Raw genomic sequence first — 14,082 nt, 5'->3', positions numbered from 1 at the left:
TCCTCGCAGGGAATAGATCCTAAAGAGACGCAAACTACGCGCATCGCTACAAAAAACGCCATCATCAACAGTGGGCCGCCAAGTACCGACGCCAACCCCATCCAGATCAGAGTCGGCGGCGGCCTGACGAGCCTGCCCTACTCTGGGAGCGGCGCTGGCTCGGGGGCTTGTAGCTGTCGTCGCTCGTCTCCGGAGTCGCGAAGGGCTCGTCAGAGTCGCTGGAGCCTCCGACGTCTCCACCACCTGAGGAGCTGCCAAGGGAGCGATTGGCGAGCCCGGTCCTCGTCACAGCAGGGCCCTAGCCGCCTTCACCGGGGCAGCACTCCACCCGGCGCCCGTCCGCGTCGAGGACCTTGAGGAGCATCACCGAAGCACCATCGTAGCCCAAGTGGATCGCGAAGACGCCCCTTGTCCTGCAAACCCGGGCAATCTCTCTCCAGCCCCGGGTCATGTAGACCTCGCCGGGGCGACGACCGTGACCTCTGCCTCAGTCGCGAGGGTGCTACAGCCGGCGTGCTGCAGCCAAAGCTCCAGGGGCTCCCCTGCAGGATGACGGAGGCGAAGAAGGGAGGAAGACGGATCCAAGACTGAAGAGGAATGGCGACGTGGAGCACGAACTCTTGGGAGGAGCCCTCGGTGTGGACCCCAGGGGGGACGACCCACACCTTCGTGACCCGTCGGCGCAGGCGCCGGCGCTGCCCGTGGCGGTCAGCATCAGCTCCTTTGGGGCCCTCGACGTGGGCGTACAATGGAAGCGGGAACCCCGGCAGCGCCCGCTCGCCCCAAGGCCTCGACACCACCTGAAGGGCCCCCTCGTCCGGGCCATGGTGGACATGCCGTTTCTTCAGCGGAAGTGAGTCAGGTCCCTCTCGGGGAGCCTTTCCCTTCTCTACCGTTGAGAACCGGCGGATCGGAGCCATCCCAGCAAGACGGAGCAAGGATCGGGAAGAAGGAGATGCAAGGAGGGATGGACTGGAAGGGCGCGCGACGTTCCATACTTATAGCCGGCGGAGGTCAACCGCCGACCTCCACGATCGCAGGTAATCATGACCGGTTTTGCATGCAGGGACTTGTCCAATCCGTGCAGTTGCCGAGGCGCCGTGGGGAAGTGGAGGCGCCCACGTCCAGTCAACCGCCACGCGGCGCCCAAGGCCGTAGGCTGTTAGGGCCCGCGGCGCTTCGCTCTTGCCCTTCTGCCTCCCTGCATGGCCAAGTCCGGGCGCGCCTTGGGCCCGGGGGCTACTGTCGGTGTTCTGGGAACGGGGGTCCCCAGACTTGCCTGCCTGTGGCCTGTGGCGTGGCTCAAAGGGGGCCCAGCACGGCCCATCTTCACCAACACAAACTCAAGACCCTCGCGAGGGGCCAAGCCTCGCGGGGCGGACGACACGGAGCTTCCTCAGGCACGGCCTCGTCAGGCTGGCTCACGAGGAGGCGGAGAGATCAAGGCGGGTTACCTCGCGAGGTGCCCGTGATGCAAGCCATGACGACTCAGGGCGCCAGGCGGGTGCCAGCCCGCACGGCGTCCTCCTTTCCTCTTTGGTGCAAAGGGGGCAAGCGCAGCCGTGGAGTACCGAGGCATCAGGCAAAGGTTGCCATTTCGGTGCAACGAGACCAAGACCAGGAGGACTACGAGATGGAGGTCACCATGGAGCCCAAGACGGCGTCATCACCAGAGCTTTGCGCAGGCGAAGACTACTTTTGCCAGGATAGCTGATACTTGCTGTCCCCTTTCAAATTAGCCCGCCATTGTTGGCTCCCTTCCCGCTCAATATTTGGGAAGAGGACCAGTGCCTCTATAAATAGGACCGGCCACCCATGGAGGAAAAAGGGGGGTTGGGTGGTAGGAAGAAGGAGGCTTGTTAGAGAGGTGAGAAGCAGAGAGAAAGAGAGAGAGAAAGGTGGCCGAACTCCCCCCATCAGTTCATCCCCCAGCTAAGAACAGACCCTCGCAAGGCTGTTCTTCCTTGTATTGTTCATCATCATCAGCCCAAGAGGCAATCCACACACCACACACTGGAGTAGGGTATTACACCACAACGGTGGCCCGAACTAGTATAAACCCTGTGTCCCTTGTGTTGTCCGTTTCATGGCTTTGATCCTAGCGTGGTGGAGGGGTGCAGGTAGGTAGGAGGCGAAATCCGCGCGCACCCCAGTGTTCGAACCTCAAGGGTCTGCGGGAACCCGAAATCCGACAGTCACAGAAACCACTTCTGGTGAAGAAGGATGAATCGATTAGATCAAAAGATGGTAAAAAGTGAGATTTTAATTACCACACGATGAACTGCTAGATGGGAAGAGTAGGAGACCGAGCAGTTCGATCCATCGTGCCCTAACTTGGCGACGGAGGACATCTACGGCGGCGGTGAAGAAGACAATGTCCGCGGCCGGCGTGAGGACGACGTCGGTGAAGTCGCGACAGCTAAGCGCTTCGTCGCCAGCGTCGTCAAGAGCTAGCGGAGGCGCTAGGGTTTTGATGAGGTGGAGAGGCGGAAGAAGGATTTTTGACCGTGAGGGGACATGTAATTATAAGGAAAAGAACGGCACAGCGCAATTACGCAGGTGCCCCTGGCGTTTCACATCTGAGGGACACATGGCGAACATGCAACACATTGAAAGCAGTTCCATGTTCCCACGTACGTATGGATTGTCGGGCGGTCATTCTGGCTTCTCCGGGTTTCAGGCAATAAGGATTAAGCATTTAAAACAGATTAAATGTTTGTCTCTGTGTCTTCTGCTGACAAGGACGCAGAGAAGACATTCGACAGTTTCAATAGACATAACTATAAGTCAATGTTGTAGAGGATAGAACACTTAATATATGCATATACCAAGTCAACATTGTGAAGATAATTAAGAAAGCAAATCAATGTTGAAGACAAATCAAGTGTGAAGACTTTGCAAAAGTAACTCCATGAGAAAAACACTTCTAAAGGAAGAATTTGGTGGTGGCGTTACCCACCATATAGGAAGTATTAGACCCAGACATGGCGCACAATTATCGTGTCGCTCCGAAGTCAAATTCCACGTTAATGTATTCACACTCAGAATGTAAGTATTCATTGATTGAAGATATACTTTACTTCGTGTGTTGCACATCTAAGTCATCAACATGCATAAGTGTTAGGATGTGTGCCTGATCACAGGACATTTGAGGATTCCAAGATATTTAGCTCACACCGTAACTTGCAAAACCTTTTCTCATCCAAGGGCTTTGTGAAGATATCTGCCAGTTGCTCTTCAGTGTTGTCGTGTATGATATCAATATCTTCCTTCGTGACATGATCTCTGAGAAAGTGATGACGAATTTCAATGTGCTTTGTCTTCGAGTGCTGAACTGGGTTGTTAGCAATCTTGATGGCGCTTTCGTTATCGCAGTAGAGTGGCACTTGCTTCAGATGAATGCCACAGTCTTTGAGTGTTTGCTTCATCCATAGAAGCTGAGCGCAGCAAGAGCCAGCAGCAATGTATTCAGATTTAGCAGTGGAGAGAGATACATAGTTCTGCTTCTTTGAAGACCAACATACAAGTGATCATCCCAGAAAGTGACATGTGCCTGATGTAGACTTGCGATCCACCTTGTCACCAGCATAATCAGCATCCGAGAATCCAACTAGATCAAACTCTGAGCCCTTTGGATACCATAATCCTAGTGTTGGGGTGTGAGCCAAATATCGAAGAATTCGCTTCACAGCTAAGTGATGCGATTCCTTTGGTGCCGCTTGGAATCGGGCACACATGCAAACACTAAGCATGATATCTGGCCTAGATGCACATACATAAAGCAAAGAACCAATCATGGAGTGGTATACCTTTTGATCGAACTCTTTACCATTGTCGTCAGGACCCAGATGGTGTTTAGCTAGGATTGGCGTCGTGTAACCTTTGCAATTTTGCATTCCAAACTTCTTCAGGCAATCTTTGAGGTATTTCTCTTGAGATATGAAGATGCCGTTGCGTTGCTGTCATATTTGAAGACCAAGGAAGAACTTCAACTCACCCATCATGGACATCTGATATTGCTCTTGCATCATGTATCCAAACTCATCACTGTATTTCTGATTAGTGCAGCCGAAGATAATGCCATCCACATATATTTGGCACACAAACAGTTCACCATCATATGTCTTTGTGAAGAGCGTGGGATCCAGGGAACCAGGTTTGAAGCCTTTGCTCTTCAGGAAGTCCTTGAGTGTGTCATACCAAGAACGAGGGGCTTGTTTGAGGCCATACAGTGCCTTGTTGAGCTTATAAACCATGTCAGGATGTTTTGGATCTTCAAAGCTAGGCGGTTGTGCAACATACACTTCTTCTTCAATCTTGCAATTGAGAAAGGCACTCTTCACATCCATTTGATACAGAAGAATGTTATGATGATTTGCATAGGGCAGCAGTATGTGTATAGCTTCAAGCCTAGCCACAGGAGCAAATGTTTCATCGAAGTCAATTCCTTCAACTTGAGTGTATCCTTGAGCAACGAGACGAGCCTTGTTTCTGACAACTTGACCATGCTCATCTTGCTTGTTGCGATATATCCATTTAGTGCCTATGATATTGTGCTTACGAGGATCAGGACGCTTGACCAGTCCCCATACATTATTCAACTCAAATTGTTGAAGCTCTTCTTGCATAGCTTGAATCCATTCAGGTTCCATGAAGGCTTCATCAACTTTCTTGGGTCCAGATATTGAGACGAACGCGAAGTGCCCATAGAAATTTGCTAGTTGTGTTGCCCTTGAACGAGTGAGTGGACCAGGTGCATTGATGCTATCAATTATTTTCCCAATCTGTACTTCATTTGCAACACGAGGATGAACAGGACGAAGATTTTGCTCTTGCTGATCATTGTCATCGTTAGAAGGATTGTCTTCAGGCTGAGCATTGTCTTTAGGTTGATCAGGTGTAGAGATGATGAGTTCCTCTTCGGGCTGTGCTTCAGACGGTATGATTTCTCCAGTTCCCATAAGCTTGATGGATTCACTGGATGGAACTTCATCTAGCACATTTGGCAGGTGCTCTCTTTGCGAGCCGTTAGTCTCATCGAACCGCACATCCACAGTTTCAACCACTTTATAGTGAAAGAGGTTGAAGACTCTGTAGGAGTGCGAATCCTTTCTGTATCCAAGCATAAAACCTTCATGTGCTTTCGGTGCAAATTTTGAACTATGATGTGGATCCTTGATCCAGCATCTGGCACCAAATACTCTGAAGTAACTGACATTTGGCTTCTTACCAGTGAGGAGCTCATAGGATGTTTTCTTCATAAGCTTGTGAAGATAAACATGGTTGATGATATGGCATGCAGTATCAATGGCTTTAGGCCAGAACTTTCTTGGAGTCTTGTATTCATCGAGCATTGTCCAGGCCATCTCAATGAGTGTTCTGTTCTTGCGTTCCACGATGCCATTCTGCTGCAGCGTGTACGGAGCTGAGAACGCATGAGTGATACCCAAAGTATCAAGATAAGTGTCAAGGCCGATGTTCTTGAATTCAGTGCCATTGTCACTTCTGATGTGCTTGATTCTTATGCCATAGTTGTTCATGGCTCGATTGGCGAAGCGTCTGAAGACATCCTGCACTTCAGTCTTGTAGAGGATTATATGCACCCATGTATATCTTGAATAGTCATCAAGAATGACGAAGCCATAGAGACAAGCAGTAGTAGTAAGAGTTGAGTAGTGAGTGGGACCGAAGAGGTCCATGTGTAGCAGTTCGAAGGGTTGAGTCGTTGTCATGATTGTCTTCGAGGGATGCTTGGCCCTCGTCATCTTTCCAGCTTCGTAGGCACCGCATAAGTGATCCTTCTTGAACTTGACGCCCTCGATGCCTATGATATGCTTCTTCTTTGCAAGAGTGTGCAAATTCATCATGCCAGCATGCCCTAGCCTCCGATGCCAGAGCTAGCATTCTGAAGCTTTTGCAAGAAGACATACGGCAACTGTGGTCCTGCTGAGAAATCTACCATGTACAAATCATCTTTCTCATACCCTTCAAAGACTAGAGACTTGTCAGATTCCATTATAACAAGGCAACGATATTTTCCAAACATCACAATCATGTTTAAATCGCAAATCATTGAGACAGACATTAAGTTGAAAGCAAGGGATTCAATAAGCATCACTTTATCCATGTGTTGATCCCTTGAGATTGCAACTCTACCTAGACCCAATACCTTGCTTTTACCAGTATCAGCAAATGTGATGTGACTCTTGCCAGATGGAAGTAAGGTTGAGTCCATGAGAAGACTTCACTTGCCAGTCATGTGATTAGTACATCCACTATCAATAATCCATTCTGATGCAGCTGGTGTCATACCCTACAGTGCAGTTAGGTGGATAGGCTTCACGAAGAGAATTGTGAAGCATAAACATTTGATGAGAAAGTGGATTATGAAAGCTTAGATCGAGGTTAGGACTGATAGGGAAAGTAGGAAGCAACTCAGGAACAAAATACATAATAAGACCATTTGGGCATTTGATCTTGCGCCCTACAAGATGTTTAAGGTCCCCATCAATAGCTTCAGACGCATTTGATTTTCGGCTTGAAGCCCTTCCCTGCAAAAAAAAGAGTTAAGCTCTCTTAGCCACCCACATCTTCAAGGGTGGCTTCGAAGCAATGAGTCTAAGTGCAGCATCTGAGAACTTTGCCTTTGGAGCCCTAGAAAATAGTCTTGCAGGTGGACAATAGTACTCATAAGAATAAGCAGAGTAGTCCTTGGTCTTATGAACATGGCGGTTTGATGAAACGCGCTCATATTCATAGTCCTGAGTATGGTTTCCCTGCAAAACATTTGCGTTAGTGCGACTCAGGTGAGTCCTCTATCTGTATGAAGCCTTTGGACCATATGAAGCCCGTGGTCTGGGGTTTGTCTTCTTCACTTGTGGTGTCATGACGACATACACAGGAAGATTTTCCAGACACTTTTTCGGCACCCAGACTTTCTTCATAGGTGGCCCATTCATGCAGTTAGTACCAATATACCTGGCAAACACTTCACCATTCTGATTCTTAAACAATTTATAGTTTGCATCAAAGGATTCATCAATAACTATGGGATTAGCACAAGTGAAGCCGGATAGGGTGGATGGATCCACGGAAGGTTCCTTTGCAGCAACCCATGTGGTTTTGGGGTACTGCTCAGGTTTCCAGTAAGAGCCATCAGCATTCATTTTCCTTTCGAACCCAACACCCTCTTTCCTAGGGTTTCGGTTCAGGATCTGCCTTTTGAGGACATCACATAGTGTCTGATGCCCTTTGAGACTTTTGTACATCCCTGTTTCAAGCAATGTCTTCAACCTAGCATTTTCATCAGCAATAGCGGTGGCATCCTCAGCAGAGGGGTTAGTTACCACATCAACAGTTGAAGATATTGCAACAGTAGCAGCAGTAGAACATCCAGCAACAGAAGTAGCGTTGTCACACTCAATGCATTTAAGACATGGTGGTTCAAATCCTTCCTGGGCGGAACTGATCTGTTTGGCGCGAAGTGACTCATTTTACTTTTAAAGATCTTCATGAGCCGCTCTCAATCTCTCAAGATCTTGCTTCCTTTGAAGATAATCATAGGAAAGCTTTTCATGAGTTGTTGAGAGCGTTTCATAACGACTTTCAAGTTCCTCATACTTAACATGGATATTTTTTATGTCTTCAATTAAGGACTGAGATCGAGTCATTTCAGCGTCTAAGAGGTCATTGCTTTTGTCTAACAGTTTTTGAATATGTTCCATAGCTTTCTATTGTTCAGTTGCAATTTTAGCAAGTGTTTTGTAGCCGGGTTTGGAACCACAATCAGAGTCATCTTCACTGGATGTTTGATAGTGAGTAGTGCGTTAGTTTACCTTGGCACCGCGTGCCATGAAGCAGTAGGTGGGAGCGGAGTTGTCCTTGTCATTAGCATCGGCGTTGGTGATGAAGTCATTGTCTTCAATGTTGAAGATGGACTTGGCAACGTAGGATGTAGCCAGACTTGCAACGGCAGAATCGGACTCCTCCTCAGACTCCACCTCCGCCTCCTCCGAAGCAGATTCCTCCTCTGAATCCATTTCCTTGCCAACAAACGCACGAACCTTGCCAGATTATCTCTTCTTGTGTGATGAAGACTTTAATGAAGACTTGGAAGAAGACTTTGAGTGTTTCTTCTTCTTCTTCTTGTCGTTAGAATCATATTCCTTCTTCTTCTTCTTCTTCTTGTTCTCATTGTCCCACTGCGGACACTCAGAGATGTAGTGACCAGGTTTCTTGCACTTGTGGCATGTTCTCTTCTTGTAGTCATGAGCAGAAGCTTCATCATTCCTTGAGCTAGATCGTGAGGACTTTCTGAAGCCTTTCTTCTTGGCAAATTTCTGGAACTTCTTCACAAGCATAGCAAGCTCCTTTCCAATGTCTTCAGGATCATCAGAACTGCAATCAGATTCTTCTTCAGATGAGGAAACAGCTTTTGCCTTCAAAGCACGAGTTCGCCCATAGTTGGGATCGTAGATGTCTCTTTTCTCAGAAAGCTGAAACTCATGTGTGTTGAGCCTTTCAAGTATGTCAGATGGATTGAGTGTCTTGAAGTCAGGGCGGTCTTGAATCATTAGGGCTAGGGTGTCAAACGAGTTGTCAAGTGATCTCAGGAGTGTCTTGACGACTTCATGCTTGGTGATCTCAGTAGCGCCGAGGGCTTGAAGCTCATTTGTGATGTCAGTGAGTAGATCAAACATGAGCTAAACATTCTCATTGTCGTTTCTCTTGAAGCGGTTGAAGAGGTTGCGAAGGACACTGATTCTTTGATCTCTCTAGGTTGAGACGCCTTCGTTGACCTTGGAGAGCCAGTCCCAGACTAGCTTGGATGTTTCCAGAGCACTCACACGGCCATACTGTCCTTTGGTCAGATGACCACAGATGATGTTCTTGGCAGTGGAATCCAGTTGAACGGACTTCTTGACATCAGCAGTAGTGACACCATCACCAGCCTTGGGGACGCCATTCTTGACGACATACCAGAGGTCGACATCAATGGCTTCGAGATGCATGCGCATCTTATTATTCTAGTAGGGATATTCAGTTCCATCGAAGACTGGGCATGCAGCGGAGACTTTGATTATCCCTGCAGTCGACATAGCTAAAACTCCAGGTGGTCAAACCGAATCACACAGAACAAGGGAGTACCTTGCTCTGATACCAATTGAAAGTGCTAGTGATCGACTAGAGGGGGGTGAATAGGAGATTTTTATGAAAGTCTTCAAAACATGGAAGTTTAGAAGACAAACGATAGAAATAAACCTATTACCATGCAGCGGAAGGTAGACTACACTAAGCAAGCCATAGTCAAGTATTCAATGAAATGAAAGCACAAGGACTAATAGCAGCTAGGAAGTATAGATCATGATGGAAGATAGTATGAAGCCAATCAGAACAAGCAGTCATGCAGTGAAGACAGATAGATAATGCAAACAGACAATGACTTCACAAGGACCAATCTGCAAATAAAGAGATGGGAAGGATAGAACCAGTGGCTCGTTGAAGACAATGATTTGTTGGACCAGTTCCAGTTGTTGTGACAACTGTACGTTTGGTTAGGGAGGCTGAGATTCATATCAGAAGACCACGTCTTCACCTTATTCCCCTTGAGCTAAGGACACCCAGTCCTCGCCCAATTACTCTGGTAAGTCTTCAAGGTAGACTTCCAAACCTTCACAGACTTCGCTCACTGGCGATCCACAATGACTCTTGGATGCTCAGAACGTGACGCCTAACCGGCTGGAGGATTCACAGTCCTCAAGTGTAATAAGTCTTCAGATCACACAGACAAGAAGACTTAAGTGATGCCTAACACTCTTAGGCTCTGGGTGTTTAGGGCTTTGTCCTCGCAAGGATTTCTCTCTCAAAGGCTTTGAGGTGGGTTGCTCTTAAACGACAAAAGCCGTGCACTAACTCTGAGCAGCCAACCAATTTATGGTGTAGGGGGTGGGCTATTTATAGCCACTAGGCAACCCGACCTGATTTGTCTAAAATGACCCTGGGTCACTAAGGAACTGACACATGTTCCAACAGTCAAATTTCAAACACACACGACAACTTTACTTGAGCTACAAGCAAAGCTGACTTATCCAGCTCTGGATAAGATTTGCTCTCATTGTCTTCGCTTGAAGACATAGGATTTTTGTTAAGCATCACTTCAGTCATTCTGACTGGTTTACTTGGACCCCACTTAACATTACGGTGGTTCCTATGACTCAACAAAGAAGAAAAAGAACGACGAAACAACTAAGTCTTTGCGCTCCATAGTATTCACGTGATGTCTTCTCTTGTCATAGTCTTCAATGTGAATGTATTCACATACCACCTTTGACTTCAATGTTTTCATACATTTTTAGGGGTCATCTCTGGTAGGAAAACTGAATCAATGAGGGACTTCTACCTGTGTTATCCTGCAATTCTCACAAACACATTAGTCCCTCAACTAGGTTTGTTGTCGATACTCCAAAACCAACTAGAGGTGGCACTAGATGCACTTACACGAGGCTGCCATGTACTCTGCTTCACATGTAGATCCTGACATGACGCTTTGCTTGCAACTGCACCAGCTGACTGCCCGACCATTCAAAATATACACGTATCTGGTTTGTGACTTAGAGTCATCCAGATCTGTGTCGAAGCTAGCATCGACGTAACCCTTTACGACGAGCTCTTCGTCACCTCCATAAACGAGAACCATATCCTTAGTCCTTTTCAGGTACTTCAGGATATTCTTGACCGCTGTCCAGTGTTCCATGCCGGGATTACTTTGGTACCTTCCTACCAAACTTACAGCAAGGTTTACATCAGGCCTGGTACACAACATGACATACATAATAGACCCTATGGTCGAGGCATAGGGGATGACACTCGTCTTTTCTCTATCTTCTGCCGTGGTCGGGCATTGAGCCGTGCTCAATCTCACACCTTGCAATACAGGCAAGAACCCCTTCTTGGACTGATCCATATTGAACTTCTTCAATATCTTGTCAAGGTACGTGCTTTGTGAAAGACCAATGAGGAGTCTTGATCTATCTCTATAGATCTTGATGCCTAATATATAAGCAGCTTCTCGAAGGTCCTTCATTGAAAAACACTTATTCAAGTAGGCCTTTATGCTTTCCAAGAGTTCTATATTATTTCCCATCAATAGTATGCCATCCACATATAATATGAGAAATGCTACAGAGCTCCCACTCACTTTCTTGTAAACACAGGATTCTCCATAAATCTGCGTAAACCCAAACGCTTTGATCATCTCATCAAAGTGAATGTTCCAACTCTGAGATGCTTGCACCAGCCCATAGATTGAGCGCTGGAGCTTGCATACCTTGTCAGCATTCTTAGGATCGACATAACCTTCTGGCTGCATCATATACAATTCTTCCTTAAGGAAACCATTAAGGAATGCCGTTTTGACGTCCATTTGCCATATCTCATAATCATAGAATGCGGCAATTGCTAACATGATTCGGACGGACTTTAGCTTCGCTGCGGGTGAGAAGGTCTCATCGTAGTCAACCCCTTCAACTTCTTGATAACCCTTAGCGACAAGCCGAGCTTTATAGATGGTCACATTGCCATCCGCGTCCGTCTTCTTCTTATAGATCCATTTATTTTCTATGGCTCGCCGATCATCGGGCAAGTCTGTCAAAGTCCATACTTTGTTTTCATACATGGATCCTATCTCGGATTTCATGGCTTCAAGCCATTTGTTGGAATCTGGGCCCGACATCGCTTCTTCATAGTTCGAAGGTTCACTGTCGGTGTCAAAACCGGCGGATCTCGGGTAGGGGGTCCCGAACTGTGCGTCTAGGCAGATGGTAACAGGATACAAGGGACACGATGTTTTTACCCAGGTTCGGGCCCTCTCGATGGAGGTAAAACCCTACTCCTTCTTGATTAATATTGATGATATGGGTAGTACAAGAGTAGATCTACCACGAGATCAAGGAGGCTAAACCCTAGAAGCTAGCCTATGGTATGATTGTTGTATGATGAAGTTGTCCTACGGACTAGAACCCTCCGGTTTATATAGACACCGGATAGGGTTAGGGTTACACAGAGTCGGTTACAATGGTAGGAGATCTTGAATATCCGCATCGCCAAGCTTGCCTTCCACGCCAAGGAAAGTCCCATCCGGACACGGGACGAAGTCTTCAATCTTGTATCTTCAAAGTCCTAGAGTCCGGCTGAAGGTATAGTCCGGCTACCCAAACACCCCCTAATCCAGGACTCCCTCAGTAGCCCCTGAACCAGGCTTCAATGATGATGAGTCCGACGCGCAGATTGTCTTCGGCATTGCAAGGCGGGTTCCTCCTCCAAGTTCTTCAAGAAGATTTTAAACACCAAGGATAGTGTCCGGCTCTGCAAAATAAGTTTCCACATATTGCCATAGAGAGAATAATATCAACACAAATCTAATCTGCTGACGTATTCCGCAGTGTGACGTCACACTACGGCCAAGTCCTTTACTCGAATCGTTTTTACTTTTCCACCTCAGCACGTTTAGCGAGGCGGTTTCCTTGGCACGTCTTGTCAAAGCAGAGATCATGTCCCCCCTTTTACGGGATTCTCATCAATACGGACGTGGGTAATCCAACTACGCCATTTATCACGACGCTCGGGAGGCAAGCGAGTTTTACTAGGCTGGTGGGGACGCACAACCGCATCCGCCCATATAAGGGGATAAGGATCCACCTTTTTACCTACGCCTTCTTCCTCCTTTGCCTATCCATCTCCTGCGCACTCGAGCTCCAGCGCCCAAGCCCGCACTTCCTACCTCAACCTCCTCCAGCAATGTCCGGAGCAGGAGGCAAGTGGATGGTCTCCTCCGTCACGGAGGGCCATGTCAAAAAGCTAAGGAAGGCCGGATACTTGTCCAAGGACATCGCGCACCGGCTTCCCGAGGAAGGGCAGCTTCTCCCCACCCCAAGGCCCCATGAGAGGGTAGTATTCCTTCCCCACTTCCTCCGCGGACTGGGTTTCCCACTCCACCCATTTGTCCGGGGGCTCATGTTCTACTATGGCCTAGATTTCCACGATCTAGCCCCGAACTTCGTCCTCAACATCTCGGCGTTTATCGTCGTGTGCGAGGCTTTCCTCCGCATCCGCCCCCATTTCGGCCTCTGGCTCAAGACCTTCAACGTCAAGCCCAAGGTGGTGCGCGGCAGCCAGGCGGAGTGCGGAGGCGCCATGGCGGGCAATATGGCCAACGTCCTATGGCTCGAGGGTTCCTTCGTGGAGACCCTGAAGGGGTGGCAATCGTGGTGGTTTTACATCACCGAGCCGTGCGATCCAAAATGGATCGCAGCCCCCGAGTTCCGATCCGGACCCCCCACGCGGCTTATGTCCTGGAAAGAGACGGGCCTATCGTGGGGCGACGAAAAAGAGGTGACCGGATTGCAGACATGCATCCAGTCCCTGGTGAGCAAGCCGATCAAGCTTGTCAATGTAGTCCAGGTCATGCTCGTCCGCCGGATCCTCCCGTGTCAACAACGGGACTTTACTCTGTGGGAGTTCGACCTGGCGCAGCACCAAACCCTTAACAGGCTCTTCGACACAACGTATGAAGACGTCTGGAAGGTGCTAACCAAAGGCACCGAGGCTCCCACATCCACTTCCGAGGACCGCGGATATAGCTCGCAGCGTCACGCTAGCGAGGTAAGCTATTTTCACCTTTTACAGGATGTTAAGTTTTTTCATAGTTTGACTCTATGCGGGATCTAAACTCCCTCACCTTTGACAGGCTTGGCGGGCGCAGTCCGGATCGATCAATTGTCCGGCTCCCTTGCCCGAAGACCCAGCCCCTGCTCTCCTAGTGAAGCTGCTGGTTCCGGCGCCTTATGTGGTGCCGGAGAAGAAGGCCAAGAAGAAGAAGGCCACGGGGACTCGAAAGAGTGCCCGTAATGTGGTGGCGTCGGACTCGTCATCCGATGAGTCCGAGACGCTCTCCTCCCGTGAGAACGAGGAGGAGGAAGAAGAAAACTCTCCCCATCCAGCGGGGGAGGAAAGAAAAGGAAGGCCGCCCCAACGGGGGAGGCCGAAGGGTCCAGGAAGAGGAAGACACCTCCGCCGAACTACTCC

This window comes from Triticum urartu, chromosome 7A (genome assembly GCF_056163025.1).
Source record: "Triticum urartu cultivar PI428250 chromosome 7A, HENAU_Tu73, whole genome shotgun sequence".
NCBI lineage: Eukaryota > Viridiplantae > Streptophyta > Magnoliopsida > Poales > Poaceae > Triticum > Triticum urartu.
Note: the sequence above shows the minus strand (reverse complement) of the source record.